Consider the following 20,767-nt stretch of genomic DNA (forward strand, 5'->3'; position numbering starts at 1 on the left):
GCTATTAGCACTCTTATCCCTAGGTTTCTGTGGCTATTAGCACACTTATCTCTAGGTTTCTGTGGCTATAAGCACTCTTATCCCTAGGTTTCTGTGGCTATTAGCACTCTTATCCCTAGGTTCTGTGGCTATTAGCACTCTTATCCCTAGGTTTCTGTGGCTATTGGCACTCTTTCCCCTAGGTTTCTGTGGCTATTAGCACTCTTTCCCCTTGGTTTCTGTGGCTATTAGCACTCTTTCCCCTTGGTTTCCGTGGCGATTAGCACTCTTTTCCCTAGGTTTCTGTGGCTATTAGCACTCTTTCCCCTTGGTTTCTGTGGCTATTAGCACTCTTTTACCTAGGTTTCTGTGGCTATTAGCACGCTTATTCCTAGGTTTCTGTGGCTATTAGCACTCTTATCCCTAGGTTTCTGTGGCTATTAGCACTCTTTCCCCTTGGTTTCTGTGGCTATTAGCACTCTTTTCCTGAGGTTTCTGTGGCTATTAGCACTCTTTTCCCGAAGGGTTCTGTGGCTATTAGCACTCTAATCCCTAGCTTTCTGTGGCTATTAGCACTCTTTCCCCTTGGTTTCTGTGGCTATTAGCACTCTTACCCCTAGGGTTCTGTGGCTATTAGCACTCTTATGCCTAGGTTTCTGTGGCTATTAGCACTCTTTACCCTAGGTTTCTGTGCCTATTAGCAATCTTACCCCTAGGTTTCTGTGGCTATTAGCACTCTTACCCCTAGGTTTCTGTGGCTATTAGCACTCTTATCCCTTGGTTTCTGTGGCTATTAGCAATCTTACCCCTAGGTTTCTGTGGCTATTAGCACTCTTACCCCTAGGTTTCTGTGGCTATTAGCACACTTATCCATAGGTTTCTGTGGCTATTAGCACTCTTATCCCTAGGTTTCTGTGGCTATTAGCACTCTTATCCCTAGGTTTCTGTGGCTATTAGCACTCTTATCCCTTGGTTTCTGTGGCTATTAGCACTCTTATCCCTAGGTTTCTGTGGCTATTAGCACTCTTTCCCCTAGGTTGCTGTGGCTATTAGCACTCTTTCCCCTTGGTTTCTGTGGCTATTAGCACTCTTTCCCCTTGGTTTCCGTGGCTATTAGGACTCTTTTCCCTAGGTTTCTGTGGCTATTAGCACGCTTATCCCTAGGTTTCTGTGGCTATTAGCACTCTTACCCCTAGGGTTCTGTGGCTATTAGCACTCTTATCCCGAGGTTTCTGTGGCTATTAGCACTCTTTCCCCTTGGTTTCTGTGGCTATTAGCACACTTTTCCCTAGGTTTCTGTGGCTATTAGCACTCTTTTCCCTCGGTGTCTGTGGCTATTAGCACGCTTATCCCTAGGTTTCTGTGACTGTTAGCATTCTTACCCCTAGGTTTCTGTGGCTATTAGCACTCTTATCCCTTGGTTTCTGTGGCTATTAGCACTCTTACCCCTAGGGTTCTGTGGCTATTAGCACTCTTATCCCTAGGTTTCTGTGGCTATTAACACTCTTATCCCTAGGTTCTGTGGCTATTAGCACTCTTATGCCTAGGTTTCTGTGGCTATTAGCATTCTTTACCCTAGGTTTCTGTGGCTATTAGCACTCTTATGCCTTGGTTTCTGTGGCTATTAGCACTCTTATCCATAGGTTTCTGTGGCTATTAACACTCTTATCCCTAGGTTTCTGTGGCTATTAGCACTCTTATCCCTGGGTTTCTGTGGCTATTAGCACTCTTGTCGCTAGGTTTCTGTGGCTGTTAGCCCTCTTATCCCTTGGTTTCTGTGGCTATTAGCACTCTTATCCCTAGGTTTCTGTGGCTATTAGCACTCTTATCGCTAGGTTTCTGTGGCTATTAGCCCTCTTATCCCTTGGTTTCTGTGGCTATTAACACTCTTATCCCTAGGTTTCTGTGGCTATTAGCACTCTTATCCATAGGTTTCTGTGGCTATTAACACTCTTATCCCTAGGTTTCTCTGGCTATTAGCACTCTTATCCCTAGGTTTCTGTGGCTATTAGCACTCTTATCGCTAGGTTTCTGTGGCTATTAGCCCTCTTATCCCTTGGTTTCTGTGGCTATTAGCGCTCTCATCCCTAGGTTTCTGTGGCTATTAGCACTCTTATCCCTAGGTTTCTGTGGCTATTAGCACTCTTTTCCCTAGGTTTCTGTGGCTATTAGCACTCTTATCCCTTGGTTTCTGTGGCTATTAGCACTCTTACCCCTAGGTTTCTGTGGCTGATAGCACTCTTTCCCCTTGGTTTCTGTGGCTATGAGCACTCTTATCCCTAGGTTTCTGTGGCTATTAGCACGCTTATCCCTAGGTTTCTGTGGCTATTAACACTCTTATCCCTAGGTTTCTCTGGCTATTAGCACTCTTATCCCTAGGTTTCTGTGGCTATTAGCACTCTTATCGCTAGGTTTCTGTGGCTATTAGCCCTCTTATCCCTTGGTTTCTGTGGCTATTAGCACTCTTATCCCTAGGTTTCTGTGGCTATTAGCACTCTTATCCCTCGGTTTCTGTGGCTATTAGCACTCTTTTCCCTAGGTTTCTGTGGCTATTAGCACTCTTATCCCTTGGTTTCTGTGGCTATTAGCACTCTTACCCCTAGGTTTCTGTGGCTGATAGCACTCTTTCCCCTTGGTTTCTGTGGCTATTAGCACTCTTTCCGCTTGGTTTCTGTGGCTATTAGCACTCTTATCCCCAGGTTTCTGTGGCTATTAACACTCTTATCCCTCGGTTCTGTGGCTATTAGCATTCTTATCCCTAGGTTTCTGTGGCTATTAGCACTCTTTCCACTAGGTTTCTGTGGCTATTAGCACTCTTATCCCTCTGTTTCTGTGGCTATTAGCACTCTTTCCACTAGGTTTCTGTGGCTATTAGCTCTCTTATCCCTTTGTTTCTGTGGCTATTAGCCCTCTTAACCCTAGGTTTCTGTGGCTATTAGCACTCTTACCCCTTTGTTTCTGTGGCTATTAGCACTCTTTCCCCTTGGTTTCTGTGGCTATTAGCACTCTTTCCCCTTGGTTTCTGTGACTATTAGCACTCTTTCCCCTTGGTTTCTGTGGCTATTAGCACTCTTTTCCCTAGGTTTCTGTGGCTATTAGCACTCTTTTCCCTAGGTTTCTGTGGCTATTAGCACTCTTTTCCCTAGATTTCTGTGCCTATTAGCACTCTTTTCCCTAGGTTTCTGTGGCTATTAGCACTCTTTCCGCTTGGTTTCTGTGGCTATTAGCACTCTTTTCCCTAGGTTTCTGTGGCTATTAGCACTCTTTTCCCTAGGTTTCTGTGGCTATTAGCACTCTTTCCCCTAGGTTTCTGTGGCTATTAGCACTCTTTTCCCTTGGTTTCCGTGGCTATTAGCACTCTTTCCCCTTTGCTTCTGTGGCTATTAGCACTCTTATCCCTATGTTTCTGTGGCTATTAACACTCTTATCCCTAGGTTCTGTGGCTATTAGCACTCTTATGCCTTGGTTTCTGTGGCTATTAGCCCTCTTATCCATAGGTTTCTGTGGCTATTATCACTCTTATCCCTTGGTTTCTGTGGCTATTAGCCCTCTTATCCATAGGTTTCTGTGACTATTAACACTCTTATCCCTTGGTTTCTGTGGTTATTAGCACTCTTACCCCTAGGTTTCTGTGGCTGATAGCACTCTTTCCCCTTGGTTTCTGTGGCTATTAGCACTCTTATCCCTTGGTTTCTGTGGCTATTAACACTCTTATCCCTAGGTTCTGTGGCTATTAGCACTCTTATCCCTAGGTTTCTGTGGCTATTAGCACTCTTTCCACTAGGTTTCTGTGGCTATTAGCACTCTTATCCCTCTGTTTCTGTGGCTATTAGCACTCTTTCCACTAGGTTTCTGTGGCTATTAGCACTCTTTTCCCGAGGATTCTGTGGCTATTAGCACTCTTTTCCCTAGGTTTCTGTGGCTATTAGCACTCTTATCCCTAGGTTTCTGTGGCTATTAACACTCTTATCCCTAGGTTTCTGTGGCAATTAGCACTCTTATCCCTAGGTTTCTGTGGCTATTAGCTCTCTTATCCCTTTGTTTCTGTGGCTATTAGCCCTCTTAACCCTAGGTTTCTGTGGCTATTAGCACTCTTACCCCTTGGTTTCTGTGGCTATTAGCACTCTTTCCCCTTGGTTTCTGTGGCTATTAGCACTCTTTCCCCTTGGTTTCTGTGACTATTAGCACTCTTTCCCCTTGGTTTCTGTGGCTATTAACACTCTTATCCCTAGGTTTCTGTGGCTATTAGCACTCTTATCCCTTGGTTTCTGTGGCTATTAGCACTATTTTCCCCGTGGTTTCTGTGGCTATTAGCACTCTTTTCCCTAGGTTTCTGTGGCTATTATCACTCTTACCCCTAGGTTTCTGTGGCTTTTAGCACTCTTATCCCTAGGTTTCTGTGGCTATTAGCACTCTTTTCCCTAGGTTTCTGTGGCTATTAGCACTCTTTTCCCTAGGTTTCTGTGCCTATTAGCACTCTTTTCCCTAGGTTTCTGTGGCTATTAGCACTCTTTCCGCTTGGTTCTGTGGCTATTAGCACTCTTTTCCCTAGGTTTCTGTGGCTATTAGCACTCTTTTCCCGAGGTTTCTGTGGCTATTAGCACTCTTTCCCCTAGGTTTCTGTGGCTATTAGCACTCTTTTCCCTTGGTTTCCGTGGCTATTAGCACTCTTTCCCCTTTGTTTCTGTGGCTATTAGCACTCTTATCCCTATGTTTCTGTGGCTATTAACACTCTTATCCCTAGGTTCTGTGGCTATTAGCACTCTTATGCCTTGGTTTCTGTGGCTATTAGCCCTCTTATCCATAGGTTTCTGTTGCAATTATCACTCTTATCCCTTGGTTTCTGTGGCTATTAGCCCTCTTATCCATAGGTTTCTGTGACTATTAACACTCTTATCCCTTGGTTTCTGTGGTTATTAGCACTCTTATCCCTAGGTTTCTGTGGCTCTTAGCACTCTTTTCCCTAGGTTTCTGTGGCTATTATCACTCTTATCCCTAGGTTTCTGTGGCTTTTAGCACTCTTATCGCTAGGTTTCTGTGGCTGGTAGCACTCTTTTCCCTAGGTTTCTGTGGCTATTATCACTCTTATCCCTTGGTTTCTGTGGCTATTAGCCCTCTTATCCATAGGTTTCTGTGACTATTAACACTCTTATCCCTTGGTTTCTGTGGTTATTAGCCCTCTTATCCCTAGGTTTCTGTGGCTATTAGCACTCTTTCCGCTAGGTTTCTGTGGCTATTAGCACTCTTTCCCCTTGGTTTCTGTGGCTATTAGCACTCTTTCCCCTTGGTTTCTGTGACTATTAGCACTCTTGCCCCTTGGTTTCTGTGGCTATTAACACTCTTATCCCTCTGTTTCTGTGGCTATTAGCACTCTTATCCCTAGGTTTCTGTGGCTATTAGCACTCTTTTCCCTAGGATTCTGTGGCTATTAGCACTCTTTTCCCCGTGGTTTCTGTGGTTATTAGCACTCTTATCCCTAGGTTTCTGTGGCTATTAACACTCTTATCCCTAGGTTCTGTGGCTATTAACACTCTTATCCCTAGGTTTCTGTGGCTATTAGCACTCTTATCCCTAGGTTTCTGTGGCTATTAACACTCTTATCCCTAGGTTTCTGTGGCTATTAGCACTCTTTTCCCTAGGTTTCTGTGGCTATTAGCACTCCTTTCCTCGTGGTTTCTGTGGCTATTAGCACTCTTTTCCCTAGGTTTCTGTGGCTATTAGCACTCCTTTCCCCGTGGTTTCTGTGGCTGTTAGTACTCTTATCCCTAGGTTTCTGTGGCTATTAGCACTCTTTCCGCTTGGTTTCTGTGGCTATTAGCACTCTTTTCCCTAGGTTTCTGTGGCTATTAGCACTCTTTTCCCTAGGTTTCTGTGCCTATTAGCACTCTTATCCCTAGGTTTCTGTGGCTATTAGCACTCTTTCCGCTTGGTTTCTGTTGCTATTAGCACTCTTTCCCCTAGGTTTCTGTGACTATTAGCACTCTCCCCTAGGTTTCTGTGGCTGTTAGCACTCTTTCCCCTTGGTTTCTGTGGCTATTAACACCCTTATCTCTAGGTTTCTGTGGCTATCAGCACTCTTATCCCTAGGTTTCTGTGGCTATTAGCACTTTTTCCCCTAGGCTTCTGTGGCTATTAGCACTCTTTTCCCTAGGTTTCTGTGGCTATTAGCACTCTCCCCTAGGTTTCTGTGGCTTTTAGCCCACTTATCCCTAGGTTTCTGTGGCGATTTGCACCCTTTCCCCTTGGTTTCTGTGGCTATGAACCCTCTTTTCCCCTTGGTTTCTGTGGCTATTAGCACTCTTTGCCCTAGGTTTCTGTGGCGATTAGCACTCATATCCCTAGGTTTCTGTGGCTATTAGCACTCTTTTCCCTAGGTTTCTGTGGCTATTAGCACTCTTTCCCCTTGGTTTCTGTGGCTATTAGCACTCTTATCCCTAGGTTTCTGTGGCTATTAGCAATCGTTTCCCTTGGTTTCTGTGGCTATTAGCACTCTTAACCCTAGGTTTCTGTGCCTATTAGCACTCTTTTCCCTAGGTTTCTGTGGCTATTAGCACTCTTTTCCCTAGTTTTCTGTGGCTATTAGCACTCTTAACCCTAGGTTTCTGTGCCTATTAGCACGCTTTTCCCTAGGTTTCTGTGGCTATTAGCACTCTTTTCCCTAGTTTTCTGTGGCTATTAGCACTCTTATCCCTAGGTTTCTGTGGCTATTAGCACTCTTTTCCCTAGGTTTCTGTGGCTATTAGCACTCTTTTCCCTAGGTTTCTGTGGCTATTAGCCCTCTTATCCCTTGGTTTCTGTGGCTATTAGCGCTCTCATCCCTAGGTTTCTGTGGCTATTAGCACTCTTATCCCTAGGTTTCTGTGGCTATTAGCACTCTTTTCCCTAGGTTTCTGTGGCTATTAGCACTCTTATCCCTTGGTTTCTGTGGCTATTAGCACTCTTACCCCTAGGTTTCTGTGGCTGATAGCACTCTTTCCCCTTGGTTTCTGTGGCTATGAGCACTCTTATCCCTAGGTTTCTGTGGCTATTAGCACGCTTATCCCTAGGTTTCTGTGGCTATTAACACTCTTATCCCTAGGTTTCTCTGGCTATTAGCACTCTTATCCCTAGGTTTCTGTGGCTATTAGCACTCTTATCGCTAGGTTTCTGTGGCTATTAGCCCTCTTATCCCTTGGTTTCTGTGGCTATTAGCACTCTTATCCCTAGGTTTCTGTGGCTATTAGCACTCTTATCCCTCGGTTTCTGTGGCTATTAGCACTCTTTTCCCTAGGTTTCTGTGGCTATTAGCACTCTTATCCCTTGGTTTCTGTGGCTATTAGCACTCTTACCCCTAGGTTTCTGTGGCTGATAGCACTCTTTCCCCTTGGTTTCTGTGGCTATTAGCACTCTTTCCGCTTGGTTTCTGTGGCTATTAGCACTCTTATCCCCAGGTTTCTGTGGCTATTAACACTCTTATCCCTCGGTTCTGTGGCTATTAGCATTCTTATCCCTAGGTTTCTGTGGCTATTAGCACTCTTTCCACTAGGTTTCTGTGGCTATTAGCACTCTTATCCCTCTGTTTCTGTGGCTATTAGCACTCTTTCCACTAGGTTTCTGTGGCTATTAGCTCTCTTATCCCTTTGTTTCTGTGGCTATTAGCCCTCTTAACCCTAGGTTTCTGTGGCTATTAGCACTCTTACCCCTTTGTTTCTGTGGCTATTAGCACTCTTTCCCCTTGGTTTCTGTGGCTATTAGCACTCTTTCCCCTTGGTTTCTGTGACTATTAGCACTCTTTCCCCTTGGTTTCTGTGGCTATTAGCACTCTTTTCCCTAGGTTTCTGTGGCTATTAGCACTCTTTTCCCTAGGTTTCTGTGGCTATTAGCACTCTTTTCCCTAGATTTCTGTGCCTATTAGCACTCTTTTCCCTAGGTTTCTGTGGCTATTAGCACTCTTTCCGCTTGGTTTCTGTGGCTATTAGCACTCTTTTCCCTAGGTTTCTGTGGCTATTAGCACTCTTTTCCCTAGGTTTCTGTGGCTATTAGCACTCTTTCCCCTAGGTTTCTGTGGCTATTAGCACTCTTTTCCCTTGGTTTCCGTGGCTATTAGCACTCTTTCCCCTTTGCTTCTGTGGCTATTAGCACTCTTATCCCTATGTTTCTGTGGCTATTAACACTCTTATCCCTAGGTTCTGTGGCTATTAGCACTCTTATGCCTTGGTTTCTGTGGCTATTAGCCCTCTTATCCATAGGTTTCTGTGGCTATTATCACTCTTATCCCTTGGTTTCTGTGGCTATTAGCCCTCTTATCCATAGGTTTCTGTGACTATTAACACTCTTATCCCTTGGTTTCTGTGGTTATTAGCACTCTTACCCCTAGGTTTCTGTGGCTGATAGCACTCTTTCCCCTTGGTTTCTGTGGCTATTAGCACTCTTATCCCTTGGTTTCTGTGGCTATTAACACTCTTATCCCTAGGTTCTGTGGCTATTAGCACTCTTATCCCTAGGTTTCTGTGGCTATTAGCACTCTTTCCACTAGGTTTCTGTGGCTATTAGCACTCTTATCCCTCTGTTTCTGTGGCTATTAGCACTCTTTCCACTAGGTTTCTGTGGCTATTAGCACTCTTTTCCCGAGGATTCTGTGGCTATTAGCACTCTTTTCCCTAGGTTTCTGTGGCTATTAGCACTCTTATCCCTAGGTTTCTGTGGCTATTAACACTCTTATCCCTAGGTTTCTGTGGCAATTAGCACTCTTATCCCTAGGTTTCTGTGGCTATTAGCTCTCTTATCCCTTTGTTTCTGTGGCTATTAGCCCTCTTAACCCTAGGTTTCTGTGGCTATTAGCACTCTTACCCCTTGGTTTCTGTGGCTATTAGCACTCTTTCCCCTTGGTTTCTGTGGCTATTAGCACTCTTTCCCCTTGGTTTCTGTGACTATTAGCACTCTTTCCCCTTGGTTTGTGTGGCTATTAACACTCTTATCCCTAGGTTTCTGTGGCTATTAGCACTCTTATCCCTTGGTTTCTGTGGCTATTAGCACTATTTTCCCCGTGGTTTCTGTGGCTATTAGCACTCTTTTCCCTAGGTTTCTGTGGCTATTATCACTCTTACCCCTAGGTTTCTGTGGCTTTTAGCACTCTTATCCCTAGGTTTCTGTGGCTATTAGCACTCTTTTCCCTAGGTTTCTGTGGCTATTAGCACTCTTTTCCCTAGGTTTCTGTGCCTATTAGCACTCTTTTCCCTAGGTTTCTGTGGCTATTAGCACTCTTTCCGCTTGGTTCTGTGGCTATTAGCACTCTTTTCCCTAGGTTTCTGTGGCTATTAGCACTCTTTTCCCGAGGTTTCTGTGGCTATTAGCACTCTTTCCCCTAGGTTTCTGTGGCTATTAGCACTCTTTTCCCTTGGTTTCCGTGGCTATTAGCACTCTTTCCCCTTTGTTTCTGTGGCTATTAGCACTCTTATCCCTCTGTTTCTGTGGCTATTAACACTCTTATCCCTAGGTTCTGTGGCTATTAGCACTCTTATGCCTTGGTTTCTGTGGCTATTAGCCCTCTTATCCATAGGTTTCTGTTGCAATTATCACTCTTATCCCTTGGTTTCTGTGGCTATTAGCCCTCTTATCCATAGGTTTCTGTGACTATTAACACTCTTATCCCTTGGTTTCTGTGGTTATTAGCACTCTTATCCCTAGGTTTCTGTGGCTCTTAGCACTCTTTTCCCTAGGTTTCTGTGGCTATTATCACTCTTATCCCTAGGTTTCTGTGGCTTTTAGCACTCTTATCGCTAGGTTTCTGTGGCTGGTAGCACTCTTTTCCCTAGGTTTCTGTGGCTATTATCACTCTTATCCCTTGGTTTCTGTGGCTATTAGCCCTCTTATCCATAGGTTTCTGTGACTATTAACACTCTTATCCCTTGGTTTCTGTGGTTATTAGCCCTCTTATCCCTAGGTTTCTGTGGCTATTAGCACTCTTTCCGCTAGGTTTCTGTGGCTATTAGCACTCTTTCCCCTTGGTTTCTGTGGCTATTCGCACTCTTTCCCCTTGGTTTCTGTGACTATTAGCACTCTTGCCCCTTGGTTTCTGTGGCTATTAACACTCTTATCCCTCTGTTTCTGTGGCTATTAGCACTCTTATCCCTAGGTTTCTGTGGCTATTAGCACTCTTTTCCCTAGGATTCTGTGGCTATTAGCACTCTTTTCCCCGTGGTTTCTGTGGTTATTAGCACTCTTATCCCTAGGTTTCTGTGGCTATTAACACTCTTATCCCTAGGTTCTGTGGCTATTAACACTCTTATCCCTAGGTTTCTGTGGCTATTAGCACTCTTATCCCTAGGTTTCTGTGGCTATTAACACTCTTATCCCTAGGTTTCTGTGGCTATTAGCACTCTTTTCCCTAGGTTTCTGTGGCTATTAGCACTCCTTTCCTCGTGGTTTCTGTGGCTATGAGCACTCTTTTCCCTAGGTTTCTGTGGCTATTAGCACTCCTTTCCCCGTGGTTTCTGTGGCTGTTAGTACTCTTATCCCTAGGTTTCTGTGGCTATTAGCACTCTTTCCGCTTGGTTTCTGTGGCTATTAGCACTCTTTTCCCTAGGTTTCTGTGGCTATTAGCACTCTTTTCCCTAGGTTTCTGTGCCTATTAGCACTCTTATCCCTAGGTTTCTGTGGCTATTAGCACTCTTTCCGCTTGGTTTCTGTTGCTATTAGCACTCTTTCCCCTAGGTTTCTGTGACTATTAGCACTCTCCCCTAGGTTTCTGTGGCTGTTAGCACTCTTTCCCCTTGGTTTCTGTGGCTATTAACACCCTTATCTCTAGGTTTCTGTGGCTATCAGCACTCTTATCCCTAGGTTTCTGTGGCTATTAGCACTTTTTCCCCTAGGTTTCTGTGGCTATTAGCACTCTTTTCCCTAGGTTTCTGTGGCTATTAGCACTCTCCCCTAGGTTTCTGTGGCTTTTAGCCCACTTATCCCTAGGTTTCTGTGGCGATTTGCACCCTTTCCCCTTGGTTTCTGTGGCTATGAACCCTCTTTTCCCCTTGGTTTCTGTGGCTATTAGCACTCTTTGCCCTAGGTTTCTGTGGCGATTAGCACTCATATCCCTAGGTTTCTGTGGCTATTAGCACTCTTTTCCCTAGGTTTCTGTGGCTATTAGCACTCTTTCCCCTTGGTTTCTGTGGCTATTAGCACTCTTATCCCTAGGTTTCTGTGGCTATTAGCAATCGTTTCCCTTGGTTTCTGTGGCTATTAGCACTCTTAACCCTAGGTTTCTGTGCCTATTAGCACTCTTTTCCCTAGGTTTCTGTGGCTATTAGCACTCTTTTCCCTAGTTTTCTGTGGCTATTAGCACTCTTAACCCTAGGTTTCTGTGCCTATTAGCACGCTTTTCCCTAGGTTTCTGTGGCTATTAGCACTCTTTTCCCTAGTTTTCTGTGGCTATTAGCACTCTTATCCCTAGGTTTCTGTGGCTATTAGCACTCTTTTCCCTAGGTTTCTGTGGCTATTAGCACTCTTTTCCCTAGGTTTCTGTGGCTATTAGCACTCTTTTCCCTAGGTTTCTGTGGCTGTTAGCACTCTTTCCCCTTGGTTTCTGTGGCTATTAGCACTCTTATCCCTAGGTTTCTGTGGCTATTAGCACTCTTATCCCTAGGTTTCTGTGGCTATTAGCACTCTTTCCCCTTGGTTTCTGTGACTATTAGCACTATTTTCCCTAGGTTTCTGTGGCTATTAGCACTCTTTCCCCTTGGTTTCTGTGGCTATTAGCACTCTTTTCCCTAGGTTTCTGTGGCTATTAGCACTCCTTTCCCTAGGTTTCTGTGGCTATTAGCACTCTTATCCCTAGGTTTCTGTGGCTATTAGCACTCTTATCCCTAGGTTTCTGTGGCTATTAGCACTCTTTCCCCTTGGTTTCTGTGACTATTAGCACTATTTTCCCTAGGTTTCTGTGGCTATTAGCACTCTTTCCCCTTGATTTCTGTGGCTATTAGCACTCTTTCCCCTTGGTTTCTGTGGCTATTAGCACTCTTTCCCCTAGGTTTCTGTGGCTATTAGCACTCTTATCCCTTGGTTTCTGTGGCTATTAACACTCCTATCCCTAGGTTTCTGTGGCTATTAGCACTCTTTCCCCTTGGTTTCTGTGGCTAATAGCACTCTTATCCCTAGGTTTCTGTGGCTTTTAACACTCTTATCCCAAGGTTTCTGTGGCTATTAGCACTCTTTTCCCTAGGTTTCTGTGGCTATTAGCACGCTTATCCCTAGGTATCTGTGGCTATTAGCACTCTTTCCCCTTGGTTTCTGTGCCTATTAGCACGCTTTTCCCTAGGTTTCTGTGGCTATTAGCACTCTTTTCCCTAGTTTTCTGTGGCTATTAGCACTCTTATCCCTAGGTTTCTGTGGCTATTAGCACTCTTTTCCCTAGGTTTCTGTGGCTATTAGCACTCTTTTCCCTAGGTTTCTGTGGCTATTAGCCCTCTTATCCCTTGGTTTCTGTGGCTATTAGCGCTCTCATCCCTAGGTTTCTGTGGCTATTAGCACTCTTATCCCTAGGTTTCTGTGGCTATTAGCACTCTTTTCCCTAGGTTTCTGTGGCTATTAGCACTCTTATCCCTTGGTTTCTGTGGCTATTAGCACTCTTACCCCTAGGTTTCTGTGGCTGATAGCACTCTTTCCCCTTGGTTTCTGTGGCTATGAGCACTCTTATCCCTAGGTTTCTGTGGCTATTAGCACGCTTATCCCTAGGTTTCTGTGGCTATTAACACTCTTATCCCTAGGTTTCTCTGGCTATTAGCACTCTTATCCCTAGGTTTCTGTGGCTATTAGCACTCTTATCGCTAGGTTTCTGTGGCTATTAGCCCTCTTATCCCTTGGTTTCTGTGGCTATTAGCACTCTTATCCCTAGGTTTCTGTGGCTATTAGCACTCTTATCCCTCGGTTTCTGTGGCTATTAGCACTCTTTTCCCTAGGTTTCTGTGGCTATTAGCACTCTTATCCCTTGGTTTCTGTGGCTATTAGCACTCTTACCCCTAGGTTTCTGTGGCTGATAGCACTCTTTCCCCTTGGTTTCTGTGGCTATTAGCACTCTTTCCGCTTGGTTTCTGTGGCTATTAGCACTCTTATCCCCAGGTTTCTGTGGCTATTAACACTCTTATCCCTCGGTTCTGTGGCTATTAGCATTCTTATCCCTAGGTTTCTGTGGCTATTAGCACTCTTTCCACTAGGTTTCTGTGGCTATTAGCACTCTTATCCCTCTGTTTCTGTGGCTATTAGCACTCTTTCCACTAGGTTTCTGTGGCTATTAGCTCTCTTATCCCTTTGTTTCTGTGGCTATTAGCCCTCTTAACCCTAGGTTTCTGTGGCTATTAGCACTCTTACCCCTTTGTTTCTGTGGCTATTAGCACTCTTTCCCCTTGGTTTCTGTGGCTATTAGCACTCTTTCCCCTTGGTTTCTGTGACTATTAGCACTCTTTCCCCTTGGTTTCTGTGGCTATTAGCACTCTTTTCCCTAGGTTTCTGTGGCTATTAGCACTCTTTTCCCTAGGTTTCTGTGGCTATTAGCACTCTTTTCCCTAGATTTCTGTGCCTATTAGCACTCTTTTCCCTAGGTTTCTGTGGCTATTAGCACTCTTTCCGCTTGGTTTCTGTGGCTATTAGCACTCTTTTCCCTAGGTTTCTGTGGCTATTAGCACTCTTTTCCCTAGGTTTCTGTGGCTATTAGCACTCTTTCCCCTAGGTTTCTGTGGCTATTAGCACTCTTTTCCCTTGGTTTCCGTGGCTATTAGCACTCTTTCCCCTTTGCTTCTGTGGCTATTAGCACTCTTATCCCTATGTTTCTGTGGCTATTAACACTCTTATCCCTAGGTTCTGTGGCTATTAGCACTCTTATGCCTTGGTTTCTGTGGCTATTAGCCCTCTTATCCATAGGTTTCTGTGGCTATTATCACTCTTATCCCTTGGTTTCTGTGGCTATTAGCCCTCTTATCCATAGGTTTCTGTGACTATTAACACTCTTATCCCTTGGTTTCTGTGGTTATTAGCACTCTTACCCCTAGGTTTCTGTGGCTGATAGCACTCTTTCCCCTTGGTTTCTGTGGCTATTAGCACTCTTATCCCTTGGTTTCTGTGGCTATTAACACTCTTATCCCTAGGTTCTGTGGCTATTAGCACTCTTATCCCTAGGTTTCTGTGGCTATTAGCACTCTTTCCACTAGGTTTCTGTGGCTATTAGCACTCTTATCCCTCTGTTTCTGTGGCTATTAGCACTCTTTCCACTAGGTTTCTGTGGCTATTAGCACTCTTTTCCCGAGGATTCTGTGGCTATTAGCACTCTTTTCCCTAGGTTTCTGTGGCTATTAGCACTCTTATCCCTAGGTTTCTGTGGCTATTAACACTCTTATCCCTAGGTTTCTGTGGCAATTAGCACTCTTATCCCTAGGTTTCTGTGGCTATTAGCTCTCTTATCCCTTTGTTTCTGTGGCTATTAGCCCTCTTAACCCTAGGTTTCTGTGGCTATTAGCACTCTTACCCCTTGGTTTCTGTGGCTATTAGCACTCTTTCCCCTTGGTTTCTGTGGCTATTAGCACTCTTTCCCCTTGGTTTCTGTGACTATTAGCACTCTTTCCCCTTGGTTTGTGTGGCTATTAACACTCTTATCCCTAGGTTTCTGTGGCTATTAGCACTCTTATCCCTTGGTTTCTGTGGCTATTAGCACTATTTTCCCCGTGGTTTCTGTGGCTATTAGCACTCTTTTCCCTAGGTTTCTGTGGCTATTATCACTCTTACCCCTAGGTTTCTGTGGCTTTTAGCACTCTTATCCCTAGGTTTCTGTGGCTATTAGCACTCTTTTCCCTAGGTTTCTGTGGCTATTAGCACTCTTTTCCCTAGGTTTCTGTGCCTATTAGCACTCTTTTCCCTAGGTTTCTGTGGCTATTAGCACTCTTTCCGCTTGGTTCTGTGGCTATTAGCACTCTTTTCCCTAGGTTTCTGTGGCTATTAGCACTCTTTTCCCGAGGTTTCTGTGGCTATTAGCACTCTTTCCCCTAGGTTTCTGTGGCTATTAGCACTCTTTTCCCTTGGTTTCCGTGGCTATTAGCACTCTTTCCCCTTTGTTTCTGTGGCTATTAGCACTCTTATCCCTCTGTTTCTGTGGCTATTAACACTCTTATCCCTAGGTTCTGTGGCTATTAGCACTCTTATGCCTTGGTTTCTGTGGCTATTAGCCCTCTTATCCATAGGTTTCTGTTGCAATTATCACTCTTATCCCTTGGTTTCTGTGGCTATTAGCCCTCTTATCCATAGGTTTCTGTGACTATTAACACTCTTATCCCTTGGTTTCTGTGGTTATTAGCACTCTTATCCCTAGGTTTCTGTGGCTCTTAGCACTCTTTTCCCTAGGTTTCTGTGGCTATTATCACTCTTATCCCTAGGTTTCTGTGGCTTTTAGCACTCTTATCGCTAGGTTTCTGTGGCTGGTAGCACTCTTTTCCCTAGGTTTCTGTGGCTATTATCACTCTTATCCCTTGGTTTCTGTGGCTATTAGCCCTCTTATCCATAGGTTTCTGTGACTATTAACACTCTTATCCCTTGGTTTCTGTGGTTATTAGCCCTCTTATCCCTAGGTTTCTGTGGCTATTAGCACTCTTTCCGCTAGGTTTCTGTGGCTATTAGCACTCTTTCCCCTTGGTTTCTGTGGCTATTCGCACTCTTTCCCCTTGGTTTCTGTGACTATTAGCACTCTTGCCCCTTGGTTTCTGTGGCTATTAACACTCTTATCCCTCTGTTTCTGTGGCTATTAGCACTCTTATCCCTAGGTTTCTGTGGCTATTAGCACTCTTTTCCCTAGGATTCTGTGGCTATTAGCACTCTTTTCCCCGTGGTTTCTGTGGTTATTAGCACTCTTATCCCTAGGTTTCTGTGGCTATTAACACTCTTATCCCTAGGTTCTGTGGCTATTAACACTCTTATCCCTAGGTTTCTGTGGCTATTAGCACTCTTATCCCTAGGTTTCTGTGGCTATTAACACTCTTATCCCTAGGTTTCTGTGGCTATTAGCACTCTTTTCCCTAGGTTTCTGTGGCTATTAGCACTCCTTTCCTCGTGGTTTCTGTGGCTATGAGCACTCTTTTCCCTAGGTTTCTGTGGCTATTAGCACTCCTTTCCCCGTGGTTTCTGTGGCTGTTAGTACTCTTATCCCTAGGTTTCTGTGGCTATTAGCACTCTTTCCGCTTGGTTTCTGTGGCTATTAGCACTCTTTTCCCTAGGTTTCTGTGGCTATTAGCACTCTTTTCCCTAGGTTTCTGTGCCTATTAGCACTCTTATCCCTAGGTTTCTGTGGCTATTAGCACTCTTTCCGCTTGGTTTCTGTTGCTATTAGCACTCTTTCCCCTAGGTTTCTGTGACTATTAGCACTCTCCCCTAGGTTTCTGTGGCTGTTAGCACTCTTTCCCCTTGGTTTCTGTGGCTATTAACACCCTTATCTCTAGGTTTCTGTGGCTATCAGCACTCTTATCCCTAGGTTTCTGTGGCTATTAGCACTTTTTCCCCTAGGTTTCTGTGGCTATTAGCACTCTTTTCCCTAGGTTTCTGTGGCTATTAGCACTCTCCCCTAGGTTTCTGTGGCTTTTAGCCCACTTATCCCTAGGTTTCTGTGGCGATTTGCACCCTTTCCCCTTGGTTTCTGTGGCTATGAACCCTCTTTTCCCCTTGGTTTCTGTGGCTATTAGCACTCTTTGCCCTAGGTTTCTGTGGCGATTAGCACTCATATCCCTAGGTTTCTGTGGCTATTAGCACTCTTTTCCCTAGGTTTCTGTGGCTATTAGCACTCTTTCCCCTTGGTTTCTGTGGCTATTAGCACTCTTATCCCTAGGTTTCTGTGGCTATTAGCAATCGTTTCCCTTGGTTTCTGTGGCTATTAGCACTCTTAACCCTAGGTTTCTGTGCCTATTAGCACTCTTTTCCCTAGGTTTCTGTGGCTATTAGCACTCTTTTCCCTAGTTTTCTGTGGCTATTAGCACTCTTAACCCTAGGTTTCTGTGCCTATTAGCACGCTTTTCCCTAGGTTTCTGTGGCTATTAGCACTCTTTTCCCTAGTTTTCTGTGGCTATTAGCACTCTTATCCCTAGGTTTCTGTGGCTATTAGCACTCTTTTCCCTAGGTTTCTGTGGCTATTAGCACTCTTTTCCCTAGGTTTCTGTGGCTATTAGCACTCTTTTCCCTAGGTTTCTGTGGCTGTTAGCACTCTTTCCCCTTGGTTTCTGTGGCTATTAGCACTCTTATCCCTAGGTTTCTGTGGCTATTAGCACTCTTATCCCTAGGTTTCTGTGGCTATTAGCACTCTTTCCCCTTGGTTTCTGTGACTATTAGCACTATTTTCCCTAGGTTTCTGTGGCTATTAGCACTCTTTCCCCTTGGTTTCTGTGGCTATTAGCACTCTTTTCCCTAGGTTTCTGTGGCTATTAGCACTCCTTTCCCTAGGTTTCTGTGGCTATTAGCACTCTTATCCCTAGGTTTCTGTGGCTATTAGCACTCTTATCCCTAGGTTTCTGTGGCTATTAGCACTCTTTCCCCTTGGTTTCTGTGACTATTAGCACTATTTTCCCTAGGTTTCTGTGGCTATTAGCACTCTTTCCCCTTGATTTCTGTGGCTATTAGCACTCTTTCCCCTTGGTTTCTGTGGCTATTAGCACTCTTTCCCCTAGGTTTCTGTGGCTATTAGCACTCTTATCCCTTGGTTTCTGTGGCTATTAACACTCCTATCCCTAGGTTTCTGTGGCTATTAGCACTCTTTCCCCTTGGTTTCTGTGGCTAATAGCACTCTTATCCCTAGGTTTCTGTGGCTTTTAACACTCTTATCCCAAGGTTTCTGTGGCTATTAGCACTCTTTTCCCTAGGTTTCTGTGGCTATTAGCACGCTTATCCCTAGGTATCTGTGGCTATTAGCACTCTTTCCCCTTGGTTTCTGTGGCTAATAGCACTCTTATCCCTAGGTTTCTGTGGCTTTTAACACTCTTATCCCAAGGTTTCTGTGGCTATTAGCACTCCTTTCCCCGTGGTTTCTGTGGCTATTAGCACTCTTTTCCCTAGGTTTCTGTGGCTATTAGCACTCCTTTCCCCGTGGTTTCTGTGGCTGTTAGTACTCTTATCCCTAGGTTTCTGTAGCTATTAGCACTCTTTCCGCTTGGTTTCTGTGGCTATTAGCACTCTTTTCCCTACGTTTCTGTGCCTATTAGCACTCTTATCCCTAGGTTTCTGTGGCTATTAGCACTCTTTCCGCTTGGTTTCTGTGGCTATTAGCACTCTTTCCCCTAGGTTTCTGTGACTATTAGCACTCTCCCCTAGGTTTCTGTGGCTGTTAGCACTCTTTCCCCTTGGTTTCTGTGGCTATTAACACCCTTATCTCTAGTTTTCTGTGGCTATCAGCACTCTTATCCATAGGTTTCTGTGGCTATTAGCACTTTTTCCCCTAGGTTTCTGTGGCTATTAGCACTCTTTTCCCTAGGTTTCTGTGGCTATTAGCACTCTCCCCTAGGTTTCCGTGGCTTTTAGCCCACTTATCCCTAGGTTTCTGTGGCGATTTGCACTCTTTCCCCTTGGTTTCTGTGGCTATGAACCCTCTTTTCCCCTTGGTTTCTGTGGCTATTAGCACTCTTTGCCCTAGGTTTCTGTGGCGATTAGCACTCTTATCCCTAGGTTTCTGTGGCTATTAGCACTCTTTTCCCTAGGTTTCTGTGGCTATTAGCACTCTTTCCCCTTGGTTTCTGTGGCTATTAGCACTCTTTTCCCTAGTTTTCTGTGGCTATTAGCACTCTTAACCCTAGGTTTCTGTGCCTATTAGCACTCTTTTCCCTAGGTTTCTGTGGCTATTAGCACTCTTTTCCCTAGTTTTCTGTGGCTATTAGCACTCTTATCCCTAGGTTTCTGTGGCTATTAGCACTCTTTTCCCTAGGTTTCTGTGGCTATTAGCACTCTTTTCCCTAGGTTTCTGTGGCTATTAGCACTCTTTTCCCTAGGTTTCTGTGGCTGTTAGCACTCTTTCCCCTTGGTTTCTGTGGCTATTAGCACTCTTATCCCTAGGTTTCTGTGGCTATTAGCACTCTTTCCCTAGGTTTCTGTGGCTATTAGCACTCTTTCCCCTTGGTTTCTGTGACTATTAGCACTATTTTCCCTAGGTTTCTGTGGCTATTAGCACTCTTTCCCCTTGGTTTCTGTGGCTATTAGCACTCTTTTCCCTAGGTTTCTGTGGCTATTAGCACTCCTTTCCCTAGGTTTCTGTGGCTATTAGCACTCTTATCCCTAGGTTTCTGTGGCTATTAGCACTCTTACCCCTAGGTTTCTGTGGCTATTAGCACTCTTTCCCCTTGGTTTCTGTGACTATTAGCACTATTTTCCCTAGGTTTCTGTGGCTATTAGCACTCTTTCCCCTTGGTTTCTGTGGCTATTAGCACTCTTTCCCCTTGGTTTCTGTGGCTATTAGCACTCTTTCCCCTAGGTTTCTGTGGCTATTAGCACTCTTATCCCTTGGTTTCTGTGGCTATTAACACTCCTATCCCTAGGTTTCTGTGGCTATTAGCACTCTTTCCCCTTGGTTTCTGTGGCTAATAGCACTCTTATCCCTAGGTTTCTGTGGCTTTTAACACTCTTATCCCAAGGTTTCTGTGGCTATTAGCACTCTTTTCCCTAGGTTTCTGTGGCTTTTAACACGCTTATCCCTAGGTATCTGTGGCTATTAGCACTCTTATCCCTAGGTTTCTGTGGCTATTAGCACACTTATCCCTAGGTTTCTGTGGCTATTAGCACTCTTATCCTTAGGTTTCTGTGGCTATTAGCACTCTTATCCCTAGGTTCTGTGGCTATTAGCACTCTTATCCCTAGGTTTCTGTGGCTATTAGCACTCTTTCCCCTAGGTTTCTGTGGCTATTAGCACTCTTTCCCCTTGGTTTCTGTGGCTATTAGCACTCTTTCCCCTTGGTTTCCGTGGCTATTAGCACTCTTTTCCCTAGGTTTCTGTGGCTATTAGCACTCTTTCCCCTTGGTTTCTGTGGCTATTAGCACTCTTTTCCCTAGGTTTCTGTGGCTATTAGCACGCTTATGCCTAGGTTTCTGTGGCTATTAGCACTCTTATCCCTAGGTTTCTGTGGCTATTAGCACCCTTTCCCCTTGGTTTCTGTGGCTATTAGCACTCTTTTCCCTAGGTTTCTGTGGCTATTAGCACTCTTTTCCCTAGGGTTCTGTGGCTATTAGCACTCTTTTCCCTAGGTTTCTGTGGCTATTAGCACTCTTTCCCCTTGGTTTCTGTGGCTATTAGCACTCTTACCCCTAGGGTTCTGTGGCTATTAGCACTCTTATGCCTAGGTTTCTGTGGCTATTAGCACTCTTTACCCTAGGTTCTGTGGCTATTAGCAATCTTACCCCTAGGTTTCTGTGGCTATTAGCACTCTTACCCCTAGGTTTCTGTGGCTATTAGCACTCTTATCCCTTGGTTTCTGTGGCTATTAGCACTCTTACCCCTAGGGTTCTGTGGCTATTAGCACTCTTATCCCTAGGTTTCTGTGGCTATTAACACTCTTATCCCTAGGTTCTGTGGCTATTAGCACTCTTATGCCTAGGTTTCTGTGGCTATTAGCACTCTTTTCCCTTGGTTTCTGTGGCTATTAGCAATCTTACCCCTAGGTTTCTGTGGCTATTAGCACTCTTATCCCTTGGTTTCTGTGGCTATTAGCACTCTTATCCATAGGTTTCTGTGGCTATTAACACTCTTATCCCTAGGTTTCTGTGGCTATTAGCACTCTTACCCCTAGGTTTCTGTGGCTGATAGCAGTCTTTCCCC

This window comes from Scyliorhinus torazame, chromosome 2, assembly GCF_047496885.1.
Source record: "Scyliorhinus torazame isolate Kashiwa2021f chromosome 2, sScyTor2.1, whole genome shotgun sequence".
Lineage (NCBI taxonomy): Eukaryota > Metazoa > Chordata > Chondrichthyes > Carcharhiniformes > Scyliorhinidae > Scyliorhinus > Scyliorhinus torazame.